The sequence below is a fragment of the Pelodiscus sinensis genome, chromosome 3 (genome assembly GCF_049634645.1).
Source record: "Pelodiscus sinensis isolate JC-2024 chromosome 3, ASM4963464v1, whole genome shotgun sequence".
Taxonomy (NCBI): domain Eukaryota; kingdom Metazoa; phylum Chordata; order Testudines; family Trionychidae; genus Pelodiscus; species Pelodiscus sinensis.
This window is the reverse complement of record NC_134713.1, coordinates 5,955,362-5,981,994: the sequence shown is the minus strand read 5'-3', so window position 1 is coordinate 5,981,994 and position 26,633 is coordinate 5,955,362. Positions and strand designations below refer to the sequence as shown.

At 42.3% G+C, this 26,633-nt stretch overlaps 1 protein-coding gene across 7 annotated transcripts in view; it reads right to left on the bottom strand.

Annotated features, from left to right (window-relative positions):
- Positions 1 to 26,633, bottom strand: part of NCOA1 (nuclear receptor coactivator 1) — a 346,176-nt gene that overhangs the window by 245,493 nt on the left and 74,050 nt on the right. For all 7 annotated transcript variants that reach the window (XM_075923291.1, XM_075923289.1, XM_075923293.1 and 4 more), the window contains exon 2: positions 16,788 to 16,958. The gene's annotated coding sequence lies outside the window, so the exon portion shown is untranslated. The remainder of the gene's footprint in view (positions 1 to 16,787; positions 16,959 to 26,633) is intronic.

Sequence of the window (26,633 nt, the reverse complement as noted above, 5' to 3'; positions counted from 1 at the left end):
ATTTTGAGGCTTCCTTGCAGTGTAGATGTGCTATTTCGAAATAAGCTATTTCAGAATAACTATTCCAAGAGGAAGCAAGGAAGGAAGGAAGGATACACTCATCTGAAGAAATGGGTTTTGCCCATGAAATCTCATGATACTAACATGGCTACCTCTCAGAGTAAATTACAGGGTTAGTTGTAGGTATAGGCAATACTTAAAAAAATGTTGTTTTAGTTGAAGTAAGAACTGCAGAATTTGTTCCTGAATTACTACAGGCTGAACCTCTCTAGTCCAGCACCATTGTGGCCTGACTGATGCGGAACCAGAGAATTTGCCAGACCACAGGAGGTCAATACTGTCTAGCAGCATTACCAACACTTCCACTACTTACTAGGGATATGACAATGTAAACAGTTAACTGATGAGCCTAGGCTTATCAGTTAACCTTCAGGTTTACATGCAGTTTCCATCCCTCTTTGCAGGCCTCCCTGCATTTAACAATCCCATGGAGCTGCTTCCCTTCCCCACGTGTAAACCTGAACCTGCTGAAAATTTCACCAAGTACACATTTACCAAAATAAACACATTTTAACATCCCTGCTGCTTACTGGGTTCTCATAAGACACTTAGTGGTAAACTAGAGCTACATACACAGAGCACTGAGAGCCAGGACCGGTGGCTGTAAATAAACTTTATGGGACCATGGGAAACTTGGTCATACCCATGATAAGCGGTCATCTGGTTAACTAAAATCATGCCAGACCACCAAAACTGCCCGATCGGAAAGTGCCAGATTAGAGGGGTTCAACCTGTACTTCACTGCTCAGGCTTTTCAGCCTCATGTATAATTAGTAGTAATATTGAGAGCTTTTAAGTGAGATCAGGTCCCCACTGACCAAGACTTTGCACAGACAGGCTTACTAAAACCATCCTTGTCCTTAAAAGCCAACAATCTATATGTACAAATTCAGCAGTGGGCAAAATGTAGAATTATCTCCAGTTGGCAAATGGAGAACTGTTGCACAAACATGGAGGGACTTGCTGAAGGTCACCCAGAGTCTGTGGCAGAACCAAGATTTGAAGCCAGATTTCCTGAGTCTTAGTCCAATGCCTGAACCACAAGATGTTTGTTCCATTTTGTCATTTGTTCTTAGAAATTCTAATGAATTAGTCTATGCAGTGTCTTTTAGGCCACTTCTCTAAAACGGTACATTTTTAAAAGAAGAATGTAAGTGAGATTTTGTTATGCTACTGAAAACAGCCAACTATTATACCCAAAACACTTAACCTAGGATACACCAACTGACCCATCCAATCTCCTCTCTCAAGCATTTGCTAGTGGGTGAATGCCATTCAGAAAATCCTTTAGAAATCTGAACAGGCACTTCTGTAACTCTTAATAAATATCTGTTAGATTATTGATGAGTTAGTTAAAACATTTAATAAGATCTTTGTAACTTTCACTGGAATTATTTACTTTATGTAGGGTACATGGCATTAACAATAGATGGGAAGTACTGCACTGAGTGATTTTTTTCATCTGTTACTTTACTCATCTGCAAATGCTCTTATCTTTGCTTACGTTTCAAGACTTCGATGTTCTTCACATTTAATACGCACAATGATTTCCCAAGCCACTTAGATCAGGTCACTCAGAAATGATTACGCAAATCAAAAACAGGGTTATTGCAATTATTATAATCTACAGCATTCCAAGAACAGTGTTACTATCCATTAAAATTTGACACTGGTGAAATAGTTTTTTATATGATCATTAATACCTGCAGAGTGATAATCCGCAGGTGCCCTCATGACATGACAAGTCAAGAGCAGCTAATCACAATGAACTGTTTTCACCTGCCATTTCATATATGAGCAACAGGACGCAATGAAGCAGGCAACCACGCATGCCTGGGAAATTACTTGAAAGGAAAATGTAAGAGGAGTGACTTCAAACAGACACACAATGCATGGGGACAGTCATACTAGTTGTTGGTTCCAACAGCTATGCAAATTTTTAACAGAAAGTGTACTTTAGAACTGGAACAACATCCCAAAAGAGTAAGAATTTAAGGCCAGAAAGGATAAATAATTAGCTCATATTGTCTGACCTCCTGTGCATCATAAGTCCTTGTATTTCACTCAGTTATCTCTTTGCTAAGCTCGATAACTGATATTTCACAAAAGCATTTCTTCTAAAAAGGCAGAGAGTCTTGATTTGAAGACAGCAAGAGATAGAGAATCCACCACTTCCCTTGGCGATTTGTTACAGGGCTTTATCACCTCCATTGTTAAACATTGGAGTCTCATTTCTAACTTGAATGTATTCTTGTTATGCCTTTCTTGGCTAGATTAAAAAGCCCTTTTGCACTCGGAATCTTCTCTCCATGAAAGATCTTATGCTTTGTCTACACTGCCAACTGAGTGACAAATTTTTTTAATCATTCATAGGTGCTTATCTCCCCACACACTGAAAGCAAAAGTTTTGCTATGGCAATTCACAGTATAAATGGTTCATTGTTGGCAGGAGTGCTCTCCTGTCGACAAAAGCAAAGACCATTCAAAGGGTGGAAGTATTTTAATGGCAAAAGTGCCAGATAATAATCGCTGTTTACCCTGCCCCATTTTTGCTGGGTAGTGTAGACACAGCCTTAGAAACTAATCAATTCACTTGAGTCTCATTATATGACATTTTCTTCAGCCCGCCAACTACAGCCCAATTATTATTGTTTTTTTTTCCTTCCAATTTTCAACATCTTTTTTAAAATGTGGACCCTGGAATGGTACATAGTATTCCAGTTTCAGTAATGACACATAAAATCCTCTCCTTGCTTCTCCCTCATACTCCCCTGGCTATACATCCAGTCATCCATTAGCTCTTTGTGCTACAGCATCACCCTAGGAGCTCATGTTCAACTACTTGTCCACTAGGACCCATGAAGTCTTTCTAGAATCACTGCTTTCTAAGACACAGGCCATAGCTCTGTAGGTATGGCTTGCAGTCCTCATTTCTACATAGATAACTTTGCATTTTGACCATACTAAGAGCACTTTGTTTCAGTGGGCCCAGGTTACCAAACAATTCAGAACCTTCTATATGATTATCTTGTTATTAAAATTTGCCAATTTGGGTCTCAGCTGATACCTTCATCAGCAATGATTTTATGGGAGAAATGCTATAGCTCAAAATAAAGGCTATGGATCTGACTGCAACATAGCCCTAAAAGCTGCCACCCCGACTGGGTCTTCACACTGCTGTCTTTAGCACTCGCTTGTTACCCAGGACAGCTGAGGGGGACCAGCACCTTCCACCCTCTTGCACAGACAAGGCCCTTCCCTTCAGTATTCTGTGTCAAAAATAACAGAGCCAGGGGCCAGAAGTATTGAAGGACAAAACATTAAGCAGTAAGGGACCCACTGTGAATTAGGAGACAGGGTAAGGCCCTCAGTGTCCCTAATGCTGGCGTGGCTACTAGGGTTGCTGTCAGTCAGCTGCTTGATATTAACCCATGCTTGATAAGGTATTGAATTTATAATTTCCACCAATATGAGTAAACAAAGTAAATTACATTTCCGAATAAAAGAGGCAGAAGTCTAGAAAGCTTCATAGGGCAGTGAGTGAATATTGTTCTTGTCAGTAAAAGTGTCTCATATTCAAGGGGCAAACTCCCCTTCTCCCCCAACAAAAAGTCCATGGTGTTCCTCATAAAAAATTATTATTGTTTGGAGTTCCTTGGTCTTAAAAAGTTTAAGAAACACTGAATTACAGAAACCCTCAGAAGCAAATAAAAGTGAATAACTAGGGTACCATAAAGAGAACGGTGAAGAGTGTTTCATCTTGTACTTATTTTACATCAGCGTAGCGCTGTTCATTTTAGTGGCCTTACTCCTGACTTTCATCTAAAAACATGAAAGGAGACTCAGGCCACCAAACGCCCTTCTCTCTCTCTCTTTAACAAATCAGGACATAAGATCTGTGTTTGTCTCACCCAGATAAAGCAGCAATTAGGCTCTGTTAGACTTCCTAAGATGTAACCTGAACTAGTCGGCAATTTTAGATTCTCTCCTGGGAACATAAGCCAACCTTTCCAAACAGGAAGAGGTGAAGGCTGAGGATGGTCCCTGCAGAGCTTAAATGATGTCAGAGTTGCAGAAGCAAGCTTTGTAGCATCTTATGGGGCCATCAAGAAAAGAACAAGCCTAGGAGATAAAGCAACATCACAGATCAGGGAATAGTGACATCCTGGAGAGGAATTCTAGCATTGCCACCGACCCTAGGACATTTATCTGCCTTCCAAGGCTGTTTTATATGGAAAGTTTAGACTTCCTCAGATTTCCAAACAGAACTAAAACTGGCTACAAGTGAGGAACATGGAGTGAAACTGAATGATCATTTTAAGATGCAATAAAGAAAGAGGTCTGTCTAGGAGGAATTAATATGATTAAACTAGGCTGCAGTCCGCTTACATGATTGTTAAGCACAATATTTTATCCTGCTAAGGGATGTTTATATGTAATGGCAGTGATTCATGGATTTTATTTTTATTTGCCTTTCTGACTCAAAATATTTTAATTTTTCCTCTGCAACTATCAGTGGCAGTATGTGTCTATCTTATTAACAGTGGTTTCTCCTCATATTTATTCAGATACTGCTACACAGCTCAAAGGGTCTAAACAATATTAACCATTTGGCATCAGTTCATTGAGTTTTGGCTTTTTTCCCCAGTAACCAGGCTTTAGACAACAATATGCAGATTCCACTCCTTTAAATTCCCAGTTTCATACTTCTGTACTGCTAGATTTTTATTTTGACATTTGTTAAATTCCTAAATTGCTTTTTCTTGCATAGAACATTTTATCCTACTTTAATTATTTTGGTGTTATTGTTCTTCAGCTTTGAAACTATGTTTCTTGAACTGCCCATATAAATTTTTACTGAATCTCTGCACAATCTGAGGCTCCTTTAATCTTTAAAAAAAAAAAAACCCACCATGCAACTTCATTTTCTTTTTCCAGAATTGTCACCCTTACAGAGACTCTTATCAGTTTTAAGTCTCACTGCTGATATAGTCCTGCCACTTTCCAAATTTTATTCAGATGTCTAAATAAATGATTTTCCCTCCTTCTATTATATTCAGGGCTATATGAAAATTGTTCTTGAGTGCATAAAATCTATGGCTTTACTTGTAATGTTAAAAGATCCATCATCCATCTGATATGCTGTTACTTTGCATTAAAATGTACTCATTAGTCTACTTTACACTCTTCAGCTGTTGAGTTGAGGGTGGTAGGCAGATATTCCATTTTCCCACAGGTAAACTCAGTCCCCCTCTCAGCTAAAAGAACCGGTGTTTCTTCCTGGTGACATTTTGATATGAATTATAGCAGGCTAAAGGAGCAATTTTCCTTTGATTCTGAAATTCATTTTCAATTTCTCAAAGTATATTTTAACATATATTTGCATGCAGCACATCCACAGTCATGGTTTATGATGGCACTATTATATAAAGAGTATGCCTTTCATTCTCTAAAGGAACTCTACCATAACAAGGAAAGGGGGATCAAAAAAACAGCACACTGAAACTAAAGCTTTCATTAACCTCATGAGAATTTTTTGAAATCTGCAAGGGGAGTTTAAAGTTCTTTACAGGCAGTCCCCGGCTTACGTACAAGATAGGGACCGTAGGTTTGTTCTTAAGTTGAATTTGTACGCAAGTCGGAACTGGTACATATTGTACCCAAGGTGTCCCCGATTCAGCCGCTGCTGAAACTGACCAGCGGCTGACTACAGGAGTTGCTCTGCCCCGGGCTTCCTGGAATCAGCCGCTGATCAGTTTCAGCAGCAGCAACTGACTTGGGGACACCTGGGGTAGAGCAGCTGGGGTACTGCCAGGTTGGTCCCCGCAGCGCCGAGATGCGGCACTTTGGGGACCAACCCGGCAGCGCCCCAGCTGCTCTATCCCAGGCATCCAGATTCAGCCGCTGTTGAAACTGACCAGCAGCGGCTGAATCGGACACACCTGGGGCAGAGCAGCTGGAGTGCTGCTGGGTTGGTCTGGTAGCGCTGACCCTTGGCGCGGCAGGACCAACCCGGCAGCACCCCAGCTGCTCTACCCCAGGTGTTGGCGAGAAAAGCTTGGTATGCTGGGGCGGGCCGACCAGGGAGACGCGGAGCGGCTTTTCTCGCCACGGAGGACACGGGCGGCAGGACCGCAGCGCGTCTCGGCAGTTCCGCCGCCCACGTCCTCCGCGTCTCGAAAAGCCGCTCCGCATCTCGAAAAGCCGCTCCGCATCTCGAAAAGCCGCTCCGCATCTCCCTGGTCTGCTGGGGGGGGGGGGGGGCGCTAGCGCCGCATCTCCCTGGTCTTCTGGGGGGAAGCGCCCCCCGTGCCTCCGGAGGCGGCGACAGTGGGGGAGGCACTCCGCACTAGGGGCACCTCCCCCCGTTCATAACTAGGGGTCCAACTTAAGTCAGATCGACATAACCAGGAGGACTGCCAGTATTTAAAAAAGCTACCAGAAGTTTACTAACTATTCCCAGCATCTCAGTGTCTACCGACAACAATGAAACAGGCTCTCCTGAACCTTAGACATATAAAGTGAAGGAAACCCAGGGAGTGCACATGATGCAAAACACAGAAAAAGTACAGGAATTGATTATTAATTTTAAAACCTTCACTTTTTAAAATAAATAGATGAGTCAGCAAAGTTATGGGTTTATGAGCCATCATACTGCTGCCAGTAACTGCAGGTGAAATTCACCTTAATGCAGAGAGTCAATGTAGCACCGACAGGCAGTAGCAAACTTGGGACCTTTGGGAGTTTAGTGCATGAGCCTCTTCAGCTTCAGCTACAAGCCAACTGGCTCTTAGTTAAGGCTGTAGAGGAACCTCATTCTCTCCCTGGCTAAGTGGTATAAGTGCCCACTACATAGGACAGTGAACCACACCCAGTAGGTGTGAGGCTTACACCAACACAAATTCTTATGTACCACTTACTGTAGAATGTAAGTGGTGTACAGACCTTGACCTTTTTCTGGTCCTCTGCATGGGAAGAATTTCATTCAGACATAATATTGAGCCAAATGAGTAGTATGCTGTGTTACATTACATATACAGTAAATCTATACCTTAACATGCTAGCATTAACCAACCTTTAAAACAAGAGAAGGTGCTAAAAATCCAAGAGAGATTTCTGTCTTGAAGACTTTCCTTGGAAGAAACAGTATTGGTATGTCTGGTAGGTTTTTATTGTTCCTTCCCATCGAGTACAGGTCTAATGTAAGGAACACTAGCTAAATATGAGAAATTTTAAAAGATCTGAATTCCAAACCATTAGGTGTTCAACAGCCCCTTTAGTTTTGGAATTTTGCCCAACCAAACACAAAGAAAAGAAAAGGACTTACCTGCAATTCTTTAGAAGTAGAAGATATAAAAAACATTAAACTGGGATTATTAAATCTCCAACTGATAAGCGGGCCACAGAATTACAGCAATCACTTACCTGCAACGGAGTCAAAACATCCAGCAAATGCTTTAACTGACCACCCTTTTTCTACCACACAGAGTACAGCAACACTTAATGATCTCCAACTCTGCCAGAAAGATGGTTGAGGGAACATGTTTACTACAATTTGTACTGCACCTTTAAAAAACAAGAACTTCTGACAGGGACTGTTCTTCTCCAGAAGCCCAATAGATTCACGCTCTGAGGACAAAAAGCCCCAAGCACATCTCTAAAAACTATTCACAAAAATACTTAATCACAAGACCATGAAGGAAATAATAATGGTATTTTGAAACGCACTCTTAATCTTATGAGGGTGAAATTTCCCATGCTTGCTCTCAACCCAGAGATGAATATTTTTTTAAAGTTTGTGGAAAATCCCTCCAGTCATTTGAGTGTTACTGGAAAGTGAATAAAACCATTCTTTCAGCAATAAGACTTTTTTGTTCACTAATAACTGACAACCAGAAGAAAAACCACAACTAAACAACAGAAAGTGATTACTACTTCCCAAGAAGCCATACTTTGGTAAATTTACTCTCCCCCAAAAACCTAACAATCAAAAAGTTACACGCAACAGAAAAACACTTCTGAGCATGATCATTTGTCACCAGTTTATTTTTAGAATAGGCTAGTAGGGCCTTCCCCTCTGATAGAGGCCAGAGATGCCCATCATGGGCCCAGAAGTTGTTACTGGAGATAAATTCACTAGTGAGGCAGCATAAGTCTCTCACTCCGGGTGTGGGTGAGGGCAAGGTGGTCCTATTACTGCTATTACCTGCAATGAAATATTCCATCAGGCACAGATTAAAGGCCCAATCCCATGCACAATTTTCTATGATCTTATGCACTGCAATAAACACAACACCTGGCAGTTGTAGTTTTAGGCCATATGATTGTATCCTTATGTTATATTTGCCATCAACCCAGCCTTACAGAAAAATGTCACCCACCAAATTATATTAGCAGCAAAGATGGAACTTCACACCTCCCTTCCTCCTGCAATTCCTCGCTGTACCAAATATGTTAGCACCTATAGGCTCCAGCCACAGAGTCCAACAGAGCTAACCACTGGACACACAGCAAGAGAAAGCAACTGCCCCAAAGAGGTTACATTCTCAGTAAGCAAGACAAAGCACAGGAGAAACTATTATTCCAGTCTTAGGGTACGTCTAGACTACAGGGTTTTGTCGACAGAAGTTTGACAAGCTGCTTTGTCGACAAAACCCTGTAGTCTAGACACAACCCTACATGCAATAACACCTTCTGTCGACAGAACTCTGTCGACAGAAGGCATTATGCCTCGTAAAATGAGGTTTACCAGCGTCGACAGAACTCAGCGGTAGTGTAGACACAGGTATAGTTTTGTCAACAAAAGTCCAGTTTTGTCGACAAAACTCTGTAGTCTAGACACACCCTTACAAATGGAGAATTAAGACAGAAATTAGATGTCCTGCCCAAGGTCAAATAATCCTTCCTAATAATTTTAACGCTTCTTTCTATTGTGGACAACTTTTTAGTCCTATTACCTGCAGAATCAGTAATTTTCTGTACTGCACTTCTGTTTAAATGGATAGCCTTGACACTGAATTACCTTTGTTCAGCTATCTTTATGCAGAGACTACACAGAGAGATGGATATTGTAGAACAATTAACAATGGCAATACACTGGAAAAAACACAGCCTAGAAACAGGGTAGTTGGGCTATTCTCAGGACAGTTCATTTGGTTGCCATATGAGGTGTGTGTAATATATGTACCTTATATCTGGGGAAATGTTGTATTCCTTGATCTATGTATCATAATGAGTAGATTAGGTTTTTGTTATGAATAGGGACCTGTGCAAATCATGTTTTTAAAAAAAGAAAATTCACGACAGTAAATAGCAAAGTATGGAATTTCATGCAGTTTGCACAAATGAATTTTACAACTAACAATCTATTTCAAGGACTGAAATTCATTCCACCCTTGAAATTGACTAACCTTAGTTGTAAAAATCATTCAGATTAAGTCCTTGAAACTGACTAATGTTCACAGTTTGGGTGCATTTTCATGATTTGTTGTTCTCCATGAAATCATAATTTACACAGGGCCCTATTTATGAAACTTAGTGGACAGGGTGAAATGGATACAGAGTGCAAATCTGAGACTGTGAATTTGGGACTTTCATTAAGGAGCCATGAGAATGTTCAAAGGTTCTCCACAGAATATCAGCTATTTGGAGAATTTCACATCTGAAAGTTCTCCTTTAAAATAGTCTTTATTCGTCAGAAAAAATATTTGATGGGGATCTTAACTTTATTCAATTAAAACCAATATTTTGCCAACTAAGCTAAGATACTAATCTTATATGGGAGCAATGTCCATGCAAGTTTAACCATTCAAATTTGTTTTGGTTTGCTTTTTGTTTAAGGATAGCTTTTTCCATAAAGGCTAGATTTTTTTTAAAAGAGGTATTTATTTAAAGAGGAAAATTACTTCCCTCCTCCAGTCCACATATTGAGTCTAATCATTTAAAATATGGGTTAAAGGGATTTTATTCAGGCTTTCCAAATCAATTATTTTAAGCATGGAGGGAACTGCCCCAAAGATGAGCATTTTGGAAAGTCAGGAATAACAAGAACACTACACAAGAATTAGCAGTTTTACAACATTGAACATAGACTCTACAACCAGCATCACTACTATTGTAACAGGGAGAATGGAACAGAATATATTTTAGAAGCTTATCTGTAATGGTAAGACATCAAATTAATTCCCACAACACATTACTGGTATATTATTAATATGAAAGGTAGAGCTGTACAAATGCAGATGGAAGCAATAAAGAATGAAAAGGAAATAAGTACCAATTTATATCCTCCTAATGTACACAGGAAGGGCCTTTATAGCAAATGCTACATTATGTGAAGTGTACTGAATCATTTAGTCCAGAAAAAATATGGATTGATTATTTAAGTGTATGACTTTCAGTTGTACAATACATCCTCTTGGTTAGCCCAGGAAGTAGATACTCCTTGAGGATAACAGAATATCTAGCAGACTAAAAAGCCACTAAAATTTCTAGCCTCATTTATGGCCCTGCTGGATGCTGATTATGATTTTGCTGAAACCAGTACACACACCGTTCAGCCTGTGTATTCTCCAAAGTCAGTTCTACAAAAATAGAAGAGGCTGAATCATGGATTAAACATCCCTAATTCAGCACGAGGGAGTAATGTTTTATATTATATGCCCCAATAGTAAATCAACACAAGCAATTTTGGATCTGGGCAAGTATTTGCAAACAAGTTAAATTGGATATTAGGCAATAAGAGGAGGCACATTAGGAGCAACAAAAAGGCAAGGGAAAGCCTGTGTCCATAACATCAGTAAGTTTCTGACAGTCACACATTAGACGACAAGGTGGGTGAGATAGTATTTTCTACTAGACCAACTTCTATTGGTGAGATATAAACGCTTTCATGCTTAAAAGAGCACTTCAGAGCTGGAAAACGTACTTAGTGTCATAGACAAATTCAAAGTGGAACAGATTGTTTATATTAAGTGCCTAACACTTATTTGAAGGGACTTTTCACAGTGAAGTGACCCTGTTAACACCTGTTAATATGTGGGTTATTCTTATAACAATCTAGAATCTCTATTGGGTCCATTATTCCTAGTTTCTAGCAAAGTTATTCAGTTAACCTCCCAGTCTTGTCTTTTGAGGGCATTACTCAAGTTTTCTTTGAAGATGCGAACTCAGAAGTCAGAGAGCGATCGCTTCATGAAAAGTGTTCACCCACAGGACGTGGTGTGCTGTCTTTTATCATTTTGCTGTCAAAGTTCATTTGAGAGTGCAGTGATTATCTCATTTTATCCACTTACTTGTTATTAGGGTTCTTAGTGAACTGATGACGAACGTTATATTTTGTCACAGGCATGTGTAGGACGCAGATCTTGAAAAGCGTGTTGTGAGGAGTATTGATCACTGTAGCAGTGGTGCTATGTTTACAGGTTTTGCACCTGTTATTTTGACAAGGTCTGGTGGTGCTTTGAATGTGTGTGTCCTGGTCTCAGCTTGCATCTGATTATAAGATAGGGGGGCTTGTTTAGGAGCCAGAAGAGGGGGTTCAGGAAAGGTTTCTTTCAGGATATCCACTGAGTATGGATTGTAATAGTTTGATGAAACCCCATATACATTCAATGGGTAGCAGATGGCCCCCTAATATGCCAACCTCATAACTTTGCTAGAGATTAAAAATTATGGATTGAATGGCTACAACCCATTTAACACCCCTTCACACCATATCCTCTTCCCCTTTCCTTTGTATGACTGGAGAAATGTAAACAGGTAGCTTCACGTTTAATAGTCCCTTAAAATGTGTGCTCCCTTATGCTAAACAATCTGTTTCATGTTGTATATGCACTCTGGGTATGTCTACACTATTTAGAGTAAATCACAAATTATGAATCATCAGGATGACACAGTTGCAAAAAAAACCCTAGTATCTTTCTAGGGTATTAATAGGAGTGACATATCAAGACACAGGGAGAACTTTTCAGCTCTGCTCAGCACTGGTAAGGCCTCTGCTGGAATACCATATCTAGTTCTGAGAAGAAAAGAGCAACGAAAAGGACAAAAGGTTTGGAAAACCTGACCTATGGGGAACAGTTAAGAAAATGGGGCATGTGTCATTTTGAGAAGAGAAGACTGAGGAGGATCTGATAACAGTTTCCACTACGTTAAGGGCTGTGATAAAGAGGACAGTGATCAACTGTTCTCCGTGTCCACTGAAGATAGGACAAGTAGCACTGGGCTTACTCTGCTGCAAGAGAAATGTAGGTTAGATACTTTGAAAAATTTTCTAGCTATAGTAAAAGCTGCATTAGCCAACCCTGTACAGGCCAGGGAACTCTACAAACAGGCATTTCTAATCTTCACAAACAGTCCAGTTTATAATCCTGTTGGCACTTAGCCAGCAAACTCTCCATCTGATACCAGTTGGCTCCCCAGAAGCAGTGACATGTCCCTGCCATCCCTAGGTGATGAAACAGCCATGAGGGGTTTGGAATGCAGGAGAGACTGTGGGGCTGGAGCATGGGAGGGGACTTAGGGGGCTAGATCCAGGGCGATCATCTTGGGCAGCTCCCACAAGCAGTGACCTTGCTGTTCAAGCTCAGTGCACAGAGCCGCAAGCCACACCTCCACCTAGGAACACCAGAGACAGTTGCCATTTGCGGGCAGCTGCCCGGAGCGAGCACACACAAAGCCCGGATCCAGCACCCAAAGACCCCTCCTGTGCCCCAGCCCACTGCTCAACTCCCGCCCACACTACATACAGCCGTCAGCTCCCCATCCTCCAGCCCAGCACCCCATCCCGCCCCCAAACTTGCTTCCGTAACCACAATTTTTCACTTACCAACACCTTCCCTACAACATGCCAGATAAAAAAGCCTTCATTGTACAAGCTAGTTTGGCTCTGGAACAGGCTTCCAAGGAATGCTGTGGAATCCCCATCCATGGAGGTTTTTAAGAACAGGCTGGACAAACACCTGTTATGGATGGTCTATATCAGTGTTTCTTAAACTGTGTTCCACGGCACACCGGTGTACTGTGTGGCAGTCGGAGGTGTGCCGCAGAGAACAACAGAGTTCAAAATGGCTGCCCTTAAAGAGGCGGGCAACTTTTTTTTTGGCTTGATAACTTCTCTCCCAACTCTTTTTCCCTCTGACCTTCCCTCCCCCCCACCCCCCTGCCACCAACAAAAAATCTGTGGTGTTCTTCATAAAAAAATTATTGTTTGGTGTTCCTCAGTCTTAAAAAGTTTAAGAAACACTGGTCTATATGATACTAAGGGGCTGGGCTTGACTTCTCAAGGTCCCTTCCAGCCCAAGCTACAAATGAGTTTTGTTATACTTATTCCACATACAATAGGATAGATGTTAAAATTCTGGTCTAATTTTGTAAACCTGAATACCTAAAGTTCAGAATCAAAGCCTTACGTAAGCCTCATAAGGCTTTAGTGCCCAATTTTAGGCATCTCTATTGAAAATGTTGGCCTTTAATACTACAATTAAATTTAATATGAACATGAAAAAAGAGAGTTGGTCTCTTCAATGCTAACAAAATTATTCTCATTGATTCTGCAGCAGCCTATAACTCAACAGAGATCAAAGTGTCTTTATCTAGTTAACACTTGCACACTTCTAATAATGTTGCCTTAATCTCTCTTGGCAAGATATTCCAGTCTAATTCCAATAATCTTACTGCTAGAAACCCTTTCTTAATATGATTTTTTCCTGATAGTTGACCAAAAATGGCATTGTCTTCTCAAACCAGCTATGAACTTAGTATTTATTTCAGCAAATGGAGGACCAGAAATTCCATTTAGAACAATTTAAAATTTTCCGGCTAAAATGGTCTTCATGTTTAGATCTCCAAAATATTTTAGTACTATTTTTCAGAGATTTTTTTGCCAGAAAAGCACAGTGTTATCTGATGCATCTTCTGCAGATAGGTATAAGGAAATTAGAGTGATTTCCTTAGGCATCAATGCTACAGTAAGAATCTTATACAAAAACAAGCCAGAATTTCCTTATTGGAAAAAACAGAAGAGGCTCAAAACTCTCCAAAGCACTCCTTGGAGGTAAAATGCTGAGTTTCATTCCCACTTGAACTGAGGACTGAAATGGGAATTAAGTTTTTTTTAAACCAAAGATTATTAGAATTCATCACATCTAAAGAATCCAACGAAGAAGTTGGGTTTCTCTAAGCACCTGTGAGTAAAGTTAGTTCATGTGCTGACACGAATACAGTGTATATACACATCACTGCAGTCATCTTTGCAATGGTGCAAAAGCCCTTTGCAGATCTTATGCACAAGGGCGAATTTCATCTGAAAAAAAGAAGAGTAAGAGCTGACAAGCCTATCACTTCAATATGGGAAAACTCTGATAACCTCTTAACTTTAACTGACACCAAAGGACACCACCAATTTTGTTAAGGGACATTATCAAGTGTGGGATTTCTTTCCATTTATAATGCAACCTTTCTAGAGTCCATCACAAATACTTCTGATTAGTTTCCCTAACAGGAACATGATGAAGAGGAGACATGTACTTCAGTGTTGTTCATGAAGAACAATTTAAATCATAATACATACTCATGCATAATTCATCATTAAAAACACAAACTTAATTTTCCACTCATTTTCAAAAACAGATTATTTCAAATACATGAATATTAGACAACTCTATAAGTTGGGGGGAAATCTAACAGGAAGCAATCTAACAAGGGTCAATAATATAATGGCCTTCCACAATGTACATCACTGCTACTTTTTCCCCAAAAATGTTTTTTCTCTTCAAAAAGAATATTTACAAATGACCTTTTGGTAATAAGTTGACCATCCGTTTTACTACATTATTTATACAGCAATTTGTCCTGAAATGCTGACTTGTCAGATACCGCTTCCTCTTGTTCACTTCAAAGAGAAGCAGCCATAGTTACTGGGAGACAACATTAGAATACAATCTCAAATACAATATACTGTAGCTAAAAGAGCAGCTGATACAAGTGTTACTTTTTTCAATCAACATATAGGTTGGAGATTACAACCATTTCTCCCACATGAGAATTCTGCTAGCATGATCCATGCCTTCATTGCTGAGATGATATTACTGAAATGCACTAGAGATGTTAGATATCGGGTAACTGAATAGTCATGTAACTGCATGAAATCTTAGTGGTTACACGACTATTTGATAGTCACCGGGGCAGGGCCGGCAGCCAATGCGCTTCCAGCCCCGTTCCCGGGGAGCACCCTGCCATCCTGCACTGCTGCCTCCAATACTGACACAGAAGACACGAGAAGAGCTAAGCAAGCATTGCATCTGGTATCCAGATGGGAAAGAAAACGATGGAGGCCAATGAACTGGCGGCAGAGAACAGTGACACGGGTTACTGAAGGAGCTGACATTGCAGGGGAACAATTATCAAGCCACTTACTAATGGACTAACTGGACCACCCAATAGGTTAATGGCACAGCAGAAACTAAGGCAGCAGTGGGCAATAAGTAGCCCATGGCCCAGAGGCAGTTCACCAGGGTTAGCCCTTGGCAGGCCACCAGAGGCTTTATTTATCTGTGCGTCTACAGGTACAGCCGCTTGCAGCCTTGTTGGCTGCAGATCGCCATTCCTGTCCAACAAGAGCCACAGGAGGTGGTACAGACAGCCCGCAGCATCCACTGGCTGGGAAGAGCAATCTGTGGCCAACAGGAGCTGCAAGTGGCTGTACCTATGAACATGCAGGTAAATAAAGCATCAGGTGACCCACCAGGGACTAATCCTGGCGAACTATCCTGGTATCTAACTTCTAGTATTTTCACCACTATGCTCAATTAAGTTTCTTGTAGCTCCCATTCTATTAGAGCATTATTTCTTCAAATTAAAATATAGCTGGTTGCTAGCAAGCTCCATCCCATTACATGTATCAGCTAGGAAGGGCTACAAGGATAGTGACTGCTATGTTCTTCCATCCGATACTGTATTCAGTCCCTGATATTAAACACTCACACTAGAAACTTGGGAAACACACTGCGGACTCAAGCATTCTACAAAGCAATTCTGGAAGCTGCAGGTCAAAGGATGAGAGCCATGTTAACTATTAAAGCCACCATACCCATCTTGAGTGTGTAGTCTGTGCATTTCACTCTACAATTGCAGCAACTTGCCATTAAGGCATACCAAATCAGTATGGTCTACATTTGCAATAATTTTTTCTTCGTGAGTTTTTAAGTCAGGTGTTTTAACTAGGGATGTTAAGTAATGGTTAACTAATCGAGTAGTCGATAGAATTTTCATTGACTACTCAATTAGTCAATAAGTGGGGGGTGCTCGCTACAGCTCTGAAGTTTAAATTCGTAGGAGCTGGGAAGCCACTTCCCCTCAGCACCAGCTCCTGCTCCTCAGTCCTTGCTGCCTCTGATACAGAGGCAGCAAGAGGGGGGGAGCAAGTAGTCGAGCAGTGACTCGACTACTCAATAAGCCTAAGCTTATTGGATAGTCAATTACTCGAGTAGTCGCTTACATCCCTAGTTTGAACTGCTGATGTGCTCCAGACTAGCTCCATGTCTGATGCCTGGAAAGCAAACCCTTCGGATGAAGGGGACAGAGAATACTTTGAGCAGTGTCAGTGATTGATTCCCCAATTAGAGATGCCCCCGAAAAAGGCATTGCTGACAGATTTAAACCATTTTCATCTGAGGTGGAGAAAGAACACGAGAGAGAGAGAAAAAAGAAAAATCTTGAAAACTTACCTCTACCTTTCTAGAGGTGGAAGATGACTCATGGAGGAAAAATGGACTCTTCAGTAAATTAAACAGTAAAGCAAAACAATTCTAGAACTTCAGCAAGCACAAGCATCGATCACCCATGGGCAGTCTTCAGATGAACTCTCCCAGCAGAGGTCCAGCATCAGTTATTGAATTCTGGTGATAAAAAGGGCACAGAGACATTTTGGTTACATTACTGGCTACCAATAAGCCAAATGACACAGGATTCAACTTTCAGCCTCATGTGCGAAAGCAACAATTAGTTAATATCATTCATTAATTTGTGGCAATGACAGAATAAAGGTATGTTGGTCTTATTAATGCCACATGCGACCAAAGAACAAACTGCCTTGGTGTATTACAAAAACATTTAATAGGATAGCAGTTTTTTTAGCCATTAATTACTTGGAAAAAAATCAACATTAATCACCTTATCCCTCAAAAACTCAATGCTAAAGAATGGAAGTTTCACAGTCCAGGAATCAGTTAGCAGTGTCTTACCAAGGTTCAGTGCCATTAACAAATAAGCTCACTTTCTGTCGGTCTCTCATACTACTCCTAACAAAGAGACAGGAAAAATCATCACAGATCCAGTAACAGACTGATTACCATTTGCAATAGCCAGACATTATCCACTAAGATACAAACTAGCACAAAAAACTGATGTTCATCAGCACTAGACTAGTGGTCAATAGGCTGCAAATATCAACAAACTCATTATGGATGAAACTCCAGACATAATAGGATCATCATCTGAGCACTACCTCACAGGGCATGGGCTGTAATTTGCTTGTTATAGCTCAGAAAGGAGCATGTAATGGTTGGGGCACTAGCCCACGACTCAGGAAACTTATAAGAACATAAGAACGGCCGCACTGGGTCAGACCAAAGGTCCTTCTAGCCCAGTATCCTGTCTGCCGACAGTGGCCAGCACCAGGTGCCCCAGAGAGGGTGGACCGAAGACAATGATCAAGCGATTTTTCTCCTGCCATCCCTCTCCAGCCTCTGACAGACAGAGGCCAAGGACACCATTTTATCCCCTGGCTAATAGCCTTTTATGGACCTAACCTCCATGAAATTATCTAGCTTCTCTTTAAACTCTATTATAGTCCTAGCCTTCACAGCCTCCTCTGGCAAGGAGTTCCACAGGTTGACTACACACTGTGTGAAGAAGAACTTTATTTTATTAGTTTTAAACCTGCTACCCATTAATTTCATTTGGTGTCCTCTAGTTCTTCTATTATGGGAACTAATAAATAACTTTTCTTTACCAGCCCTCTTCCCACCACTCATGATTTTATATACTTCTATCATATCCCCCCTCAGTCTCCTCTTTTCTAAACTGAAAAGTCCCGGTCGCTTTAACCTCTCCTCATATGGGACCCGTTCCAAACCCCTAATCATTTTAGTTGCCCTTTTCTGAAGCCTTTCCAAGGCCAAAATATCTTTTTTGAGGTAAGGAGACCACATCTGTACACAGTATTCATGAACTTGGGTTCATGTGCCTGCTCCTCCACACACTTCAGCCCTGGTCTCCCATTTGTAAAATGGAAATAAATAATACTTCCTTACTTCACAGGAGTGTTGAGACTAAATACATTAAAGATTGCAAGGGGCTCACAATACAGCAAATGGGACCTTGTAAGTACCTAGGAGACTGTAAATTACTATCCCGCAGTAACAAGAGAAAACCAGGCAGTTTTATGGCTCCCTGAAACCACAATTTCATCCCTTAGCTGCTCCTGGGGCAGAACAGCAGTGCGCCATACCCTTTGTATGGGCTGTATACAGTGCCTCCCACAATGAGGACATTCCCTAGGTGCTACTGTAATAGCAGTAAATCATTAAAATCAGGCCCAGAAAAGTTCACCATGTCCCCACCAGACAACAATCAGAATATGGAATCTACCTGTAATGTGTACACTTGGAACTGTAAAAGGGCCAGTTACTCAACGCTTAAAACAACTGATCAGCATAACTGGCAGAGAATACATTTAAAGTGGAAAGTGTTAATAAAAATTGGGACTCACACAAGGCCGTCCTATTAGGTGCCTGAAAAAATGCAATTGCACAAACATGAAAAACAATTACACTACTCAATTACCTAACTGGGTAAAAAGGAAATATGACAGCAAAAATAAAACATGAAAAATGACTATTTAAAGAACACATAAAGGAGACGTTAATAGCAACAAATTAATGTTAAAAAATGCAGGCAACTGATTAGTAAAAAGAATCTATGAACTATTAACGGCCAATAGAGTCAAAGCCAATGAGGCATTCTTTAACCATGAGCATCCAGTAAGGTGTAGGTTAATTGCTAGATGCACCGATGGTCAAATCACAAATAGTGAAGTAAACAATACAAATACTGATTAGGTATTCCTGTTATGTATGTGAAGACAAGAGGCAGCTGCATCTATCCTGGATGTCATCATCGATGGAACACTCTATATCATTAACAGAGGAAAATGGAAGTAGTACAGTATACCCTCACTATAGCCAACCCCTGAGGATCCAAGCTGGGCTGGAGAACCTGCTTCGGGAAGCAAAGTGGAACGAGTTGTGACTGGAGCACTCCACTTTCCGCCACCATGATGAAGTGGAGCATCCCAGCTGGGAACTGATGGCGGAACAGGCTTCTCTGCTTCTCCCGGCTCCTGACGTCACAGTGAGTGCAGAACGGGGCCCAACCCCTGCTGCAGCCTAGCACCAAACACCCTGGGTAACGTCTCTGAGGGGAAGGGATTTCAGGAAAGGAGTGCAATTGGAATGGGAGGAGGCAGAGCAGAGGCAGGAAGAGGTGAGGCAGGGGTGGGACTCAGGGAAAGGGATGGAGTGAGTGTGGGATGGAAAGAGACAAGACAGGTCATGGTGTGGGGGGGAGGGGTTGCCATAGGCCTTATGCCCCTAATGGATGGCCCCAATAAACCGGTTAGCTAGACTGTCAATCCCAGGCAAAATAACTGAACAGTTAATTAAAGAAGTAGAGGTTAAATGTAGGAGTAGAGTGCCCAGCAACATGGCTTCCTGGAGGACAGCTGATCTTGTCAAATAAACATGTCTCTTTAGAGGATTACTAATCTGTCTGATAAAGCAAGAATTGATCTACTATATATTTGAAAGAGTCAGTCTGTCTGTCCAAGAACTCCTCCTAGACGGTAATTGCTAGGGCCACCAAATTTGGTTTACAGCGTCCTCTTATCATAACTGAAAGCAAGGTAAGGGTTTGGTTGTACCAGGAAAACAGGATATGGGATTGCTTCTCATAAAACCATACAGAAAGACAAAAACCACCTGACAGGTGAAAAGGGCTAGTCTGGGGCATATTCCCCTCCACCTGGGCTGCCCCAGCCCTGAGCATCCCCTCCCCTCTGGCTTCCTTTAAGGAGCACGGGGGTGAGCTCCCCCTCCCAGATCTGTATGGAGATATTGCTGGCTGTTCCCCTGTGTCAAGGAGTGAGGGGAAGTGCACAGTTTACTGCATTCCTGACTCTGGCTGGAGAGTTCAGAGGGCAGATGAGCTGTGCACTTTGCTCTCACTCCCTGATAGGGACAGGAAGAAGAAGGGGAAGAGCAAGTAGCTCTGGTATGAATATCAGATGGAAGGAGATGCTTTGGTCACCTCCACCCTCACCTGTCTGTGTGTGTGTGTGTGTGTGTGTGTGCGCGCGCGCGCACGTGTGCGCGTACACACACACACACACACACACACACACACACACACACACACACAGTCCCTGGCCAGAGCCCTTCCTCGGCCCCCAACCCTGACTCCTGCACCCCTCACACCCGAGCAATGCCAAGTACATCTGCTACTATAGTATATATGGATTTCTCCAAGACATTTAACTTAGTAGCACATGACGTTTTATTTTTAAAAAACGTGCTTTACCTGGAATTATCAAGGCACATATTACATGAATTAAAAACTCATTAACAGCTAACATTTGAGACCTATCAGTGAATGAGAAGATATCATTATGTGGGGCCCTAGTGATTGGCTCTTGGTCTGACACTATTCAATAACTTTATCAGTGATCTAGATGAGAATATAAAATCTTCGCTGATAAAATTTGCAGAAGACACAAAGATTGCGGAGACAGCAAATGACAACAATGAAATACAGCTACAGAGCAATCTGGAAATTGGGTAGGTTAAGAAGTTAAAATAAAAAATAAATTAAAAATTACTTAGTAAAGTTAAACTTAAAAACCAATAGTCTGTACATGATAAACAAACAACAAATGGTCTGGTAGCACTTTAAAGACTAACAAAACATGTAGATGAAAAGCTCATGATACTGTCTACATGTTTTGTTAGTCTTTAAAGTGCTACCAGACCATTTGTTGTTTTTTAAGTTTATCCTGTACAGACTAACTCAGCTACCCCTCTGAAGCTTATTAAAGTTAGATGTCTTCAAGTCACCAGGGCCTGATGAAATACACCCTAGAACACTGAAAGAGCTGACAGCAGAAGTATCTGAAACTTTAGCTATCATCTCTGAAAAGTCATGGAAGTCGGGAGAGATTCCAGAAAACTGCAAATATAGTGTCCATCTAGAACAACCCAGGAAACTACAGACCAGTCAGTTTCCCAGTCTGTGCCAGGGAAGATAAAGGAGCAAGTAATTAAGGAATTCATCTGCAAACATCTGGAAGATAATAACGTTACAAATCCATGCTGACTGTTATCTGTTAAGAACAAATCATGTCAAGCCACTCTGATCGCTATATATAAACTTTCAGATAAGTAGTATTTTCAATAAGGAACATAGAAATTGACATACTGGATCAGACAGGTCCATATAATTCAGTGTTCTGCACCAACTGCTTCAGAGGAAAGTGCACAAAGTACTTTGTAAACAGATGTAGGTTAATCTGCCGGTGCAAATGAGTAAATGGTTAACCAATGAGCTTGGGCTCATTGGTTAACCTTCATGGTTACATGCAGCCCCTCCCACTTCCCACTGTTGCCTCGGTATCAGAAGCAGCAGCAGGGAAGGAGGACAAGCAACTCCTCAGAAGCTGGTACATGCGGGAAGCCGGCTCCTCACGCCCACCAGCTCCCACCGAGCAGGCTCCCTCTTCACCTCCCCCCACATGTAAACATGTACCGCGGAAAATTTCAGCAGCTACATGTTTACCAAAATAAATAACATCCCACCATTTTAGATCCCAAACTTTTTTTAAGCTAAAAAACTCGGATACAGTTATCCATATAAATATCTGATCCCTCTTTAAAGCCTATTAAGTTCTTGACTGCAGCATCATGCAGCAATGCATTCCACAACCACTTCCATTCTGCAGAAAAGCATTTCTGTTTCTCAGATTTTAAATTTGCCACATTTCGATTTAATTGAACGCTTTATTGTTCTTGTTCAGTGAACTAGGAAGAATAGAAGTTTCCAATCTACATTCTATATCGTTCTTGAATATAAGCCTCCTTGTCTCCTACAGTACACAACCCCTATCTTTTCAAACTCACTTAAAATGAGAATTTTTCTGCTATCCTAATCATTCTGGTTGCCATCCTCTGACCTCCTTCTAATTCTGTAATATCCTGTTTGAGACAGAATCACAGGACATGTGGTCCAGGCCCATGTACTCATGGCAGGACTAAGCATTATCCAGACCACCCCGACAGATGTTTGTGTCACCTGCTATTAATAATCTCCAATGATGGAGATTCCATAATCTCCCTAGGCAATTTATTTTACTGCATGGAGTGAAGCATTCTAGATGAATGTGAACCATTACTTTAAGTAAAAGGATTCTAATATATCTTTCTCCATCCCACTCCTTATGCATCTCAATATCGTTTGTTGTTTTGACTACAATTGCACTTTGAGCAGAAGTCTTCATTGGACTGGCCACAATAATAGTGGGCAACCTGCGACCCGGGCCCTGTATGAAGCCCATCAGGGTTCCATGTGTGGCCGACGAGACATGTTGTTTACCATTGCCCATGCCGGGTTATACAGATAGTAGAAAACTAGTAAAGAATGTTCCCCTCCACCACACCTTACTTTGCCTCAGCCTCACTGACCACTCAGACACTTCTGGCAATTGACCATGCTCCAGGAAATCATGTCTTCTCTCGACTTCTGTGACTTTATGCAGGTGACATGCAGATCTAACCCTTTATTCTACACCTTTCTCCTTCTGTCCAAACTGAAGTCTTGGTTTGTGGGTCTAACATTTCTTCATAGATGTCTTCCCAACAGTTCAAGCTCAACATGGTTAAAACCGAACTCAGAATGTCTACCTCCTCTCACTCTGAAAGACCTGCCTACTACATCCTGCCTTGATACCTGTTGACAGTAAGGATGTAAAATCCTGGTGAAGCAGTTAATTGGTTAAATGATTAAGCAGGCTGCCGCTGCACTCCCCCCCCCACCACCACCACCACACACACATTATCTATTGCATGAAATATAATATGTTTATCTTTACTACCATCTATCATCTTCAGTCTGTCATCTTCAGTCACCAGTGAGCTGTTGGGTCCTAATTCTGATCAGTCCAGGACACCAGCCTCCATCCCCACTTGTTACATTTTCAAACCATCTACTTTTGTGCTTTCCCCCATACTTCAGGCTTGTAAAGAGCTCTCCTTAAATATCGTCAGAGAGGTCTCCTCATCTGTCTTCCAATCCTCCCTTAAAATTCTTCTTCGCTGTAAAGCAGGGGTGGGGAACCTACGGCCGCAGTTTGCCTGGATCCAGCCCCTGGGGCTCATGACTCCTCACTCCCAGCAAAGGGGTCCAGTGCTGGATCTCCAGCTCTACGCCATCCCCACCCCCAACTGAGGGGCTAGAGTTGAGGGGCAGCCCTGAGACTTGCAGGGTGGTGTCAAGCAAGTCCAGGGTTGAAGCCAATCCACAGACTGTGCCTGGTGAGGGGAGGAAGCAGTTTTGCAGCTGCTGCTCTCCCTCTCTCCCCCACCCCCGGCTGGGGAAATGGCAGTGCAGCAAAATGCTGCCTTGGAGGCTTTACCCCCACCACTCTGATTGGCTGCAGTTGCGGCCAATAGGAGCAACAGGGCTTGGGGCCTGAGCGCGGCACGGGACATGGAGACACGTGTGTCCCTGGGGAGATGCACCAGGTAAGTTCCCCCTCTCTCCTTATCCCCAGCTTGCTCCTGCTCTCTACCTTCCACACAGCCCTCCCAACCCCAGCCCATTCCTGCATACCAATCCTGATCAGACCCCACACTCCCAATTCACTCCTGCATCCCCTTCCCACCCAAACCATTCACCCAGCCACTCCTGCACACCCCCTCCTGCCAAAACCACCATCTCAGCCTGCTCCTGCACCCTATCTCCCACCCATACCCCACCCTCAATCCTCAGCTCGCTCCTGCAACCCCACCTAGATCCTGCACCCTACCTCCCACCCATCCCTCTCGCCCTCAGCCTGCTCCTGCACCCTAAAATCTCCCAGACCCACCAATCCCCCAAACCACTCTAGCACGCCCCCTCCCACCTAGACCCCACATCCCAAGCCTGCTTCCCAGCAGCCCCCTCCCATACATTAAACTTCTCATTTAGGCCTCACCCCAGAGCATGGGGGGAGGGGGGGGGGGCACACAATCTACTAGCCTGGGTTCCTCTATGCTCTGTTGTGGGACACGAATATGTCTTTCTGCTTCTCAGTTGGGAGCAGACTGATTTTTCTGTGGGTCAATGGTCCCTGTTCCATAAAAAGTTCTCCACCCCTGCAGGGCTGTGTCTACACTGGCATGACTTTCCGGAACTGCTTAAAACGGAATACTATTCCGTTTTCAGTTTTTCCAGAAAAGGAGCGTCTACATTGGCAGGCTGCATTTCCGGAAAAGCCCTTTTTCCAGAATAGCGTCTGTGGCCAATGTAGACGCGCTTTTCCGGAAAAGAGCCCCGATCGCCATTTTCGCGATCGGGGCTTTTTTCCGGAAAAGACTACTGGGCTGTCTACACTGGCCCTTTTCCGGAACACTGTTCCGGAATAAGGACTTATGCCCGAGCGGGAGCAGAATAGTTTTTCCGGAATAGCGGCTGATTTTGTACAGTAGAGCGTCGTTGCTTTTCCGGAAATTCAAGGGCCAGTGTAGACAGCTCGCAGCTTATTCTGGAAAAGCGGCTGATTTTCCGGAATAAGTGGCCCAGTGTAGACACAGCCCTGCTGTAAAGCCTACAAAAAAATCACCCTGACATTTAGGACAGGGAGGGGGAAGAAGTGTTAAGCACAGTCTATCGTGCTGACCAACACTGTCTCAGTCTCCTTGTACTCTCCCCTATCAGTCTGTATTATCTCTTGCTGCTTGTCTCATACTTACAATCATAGAATACTAGGACTGGAAGGGACCTCAAGAGGTCATCGAGTCCAGTCCCCTGCTCCCATGGCAAGATCAAATACTGTCTAGACCATCCCTGATAGACATTTATCTAACCTACTCTGAAATATCTCCACAGATGGGGATTCCACAATCTCCCTGGGCAATTTATTCCAGTGTTTGACCACCCAGACAGTTAGGAACTTTTTCCTAATGTCCAACTTCAACCTCCCTTGCTGCAGTTTAAGCCCATTGCTGCTGCTTCTATCCTCAGAGGCCAAGATGAACAAGTTTTCTCCCTCCTCTTTATGACACCCTTTTAGATACCTGAAAACGGCTATCATGTCCCCCCTCAATCTTCTCTTTTCTAAACTAAAACCCAATTCTTTCAGCCTTCCTTCATAGGTCATGTTCTCTAGACCTTTAATCATTCTTGTTGCTCTTCTCTGGACCCTCTCCAATTTCTCCACATCTTTCTTGAAATGCGGTGCCCAGAACAGGACACAATACTCCAACTGAGGCCTAACCAGCGCAGAGTAGAGCGGAAGAATGACTTCTTGTGTCTTTCTCACAACACACCTGTTAATGCATCCCTGAATCATGTTTGCTTTTTTTTGCAACAGCATCACACTGCTGACTCATATTCAGTTTGTGGTCCACTATAACCCCTAGATCCCTTTCTGCCGTACTCCTTCCTAGACAGTCGCTTCCCAGTATGTATGTGTGAAACTGATTGTTTCTTCCTAAGTGGAGCACTTTATATTTGCCTTTATTAAACTTCATCCTGTTTACCTCAGACCATTTCTCCAATTTGTCCAGGTCAATTTGAATTATGACCCTATGCTCTAGAGCAGTCACAACCCCTCCCAGCTTGGCATCATCTGCAAATTTAATAAGTGCACTTTCTATGCCAATATCTAAATCGTTGATGAAGATATTGAACAGAGCTGATCCCAAAACAGACCCCTGCGGAACTCCACTTGTTATACCTTTCCAGCAGGATTATGAAACATTAATAACTACTCTTTGAGTATGGTTATCCAGCCAGTTAGGCACCCACCTTATAGTAGCCCCATCTAAGTTGTATTTGCCTAGTTTATTGATAAGAATATCATGCGAGACCGTATCAAACTCCTTACTAAAGTCTAGGTATACCACATCCACTCCTTCTCCCTTCTCCACAAGACTCATTATCCTATCACAGAAAGATATCAGATTGGTTTGACATAATTTGTTCTTTACAAATCCATGCTGGCTGTTCTCTATCACCTTGCCACCTTCCAAGTGTTTAGATGATTTCCTTAATTACTTGCTCCATTATCTTCCCTGGCACAGAAGTTAAACTAACTGGTCTATAGTTTCCTGGGTTGTTTTTATTTCCCTTTTTATAAATGGGCACTATATTTGCCCTTTTCCAGTCTTTTGGAATCTCTCCTGTCCCCCATGATTTTCCAAAGATGGTAGCTACGGGCTCAGATACCTCCTCTATCAGCTCCTTGAGTATTCTAGGACGCATTT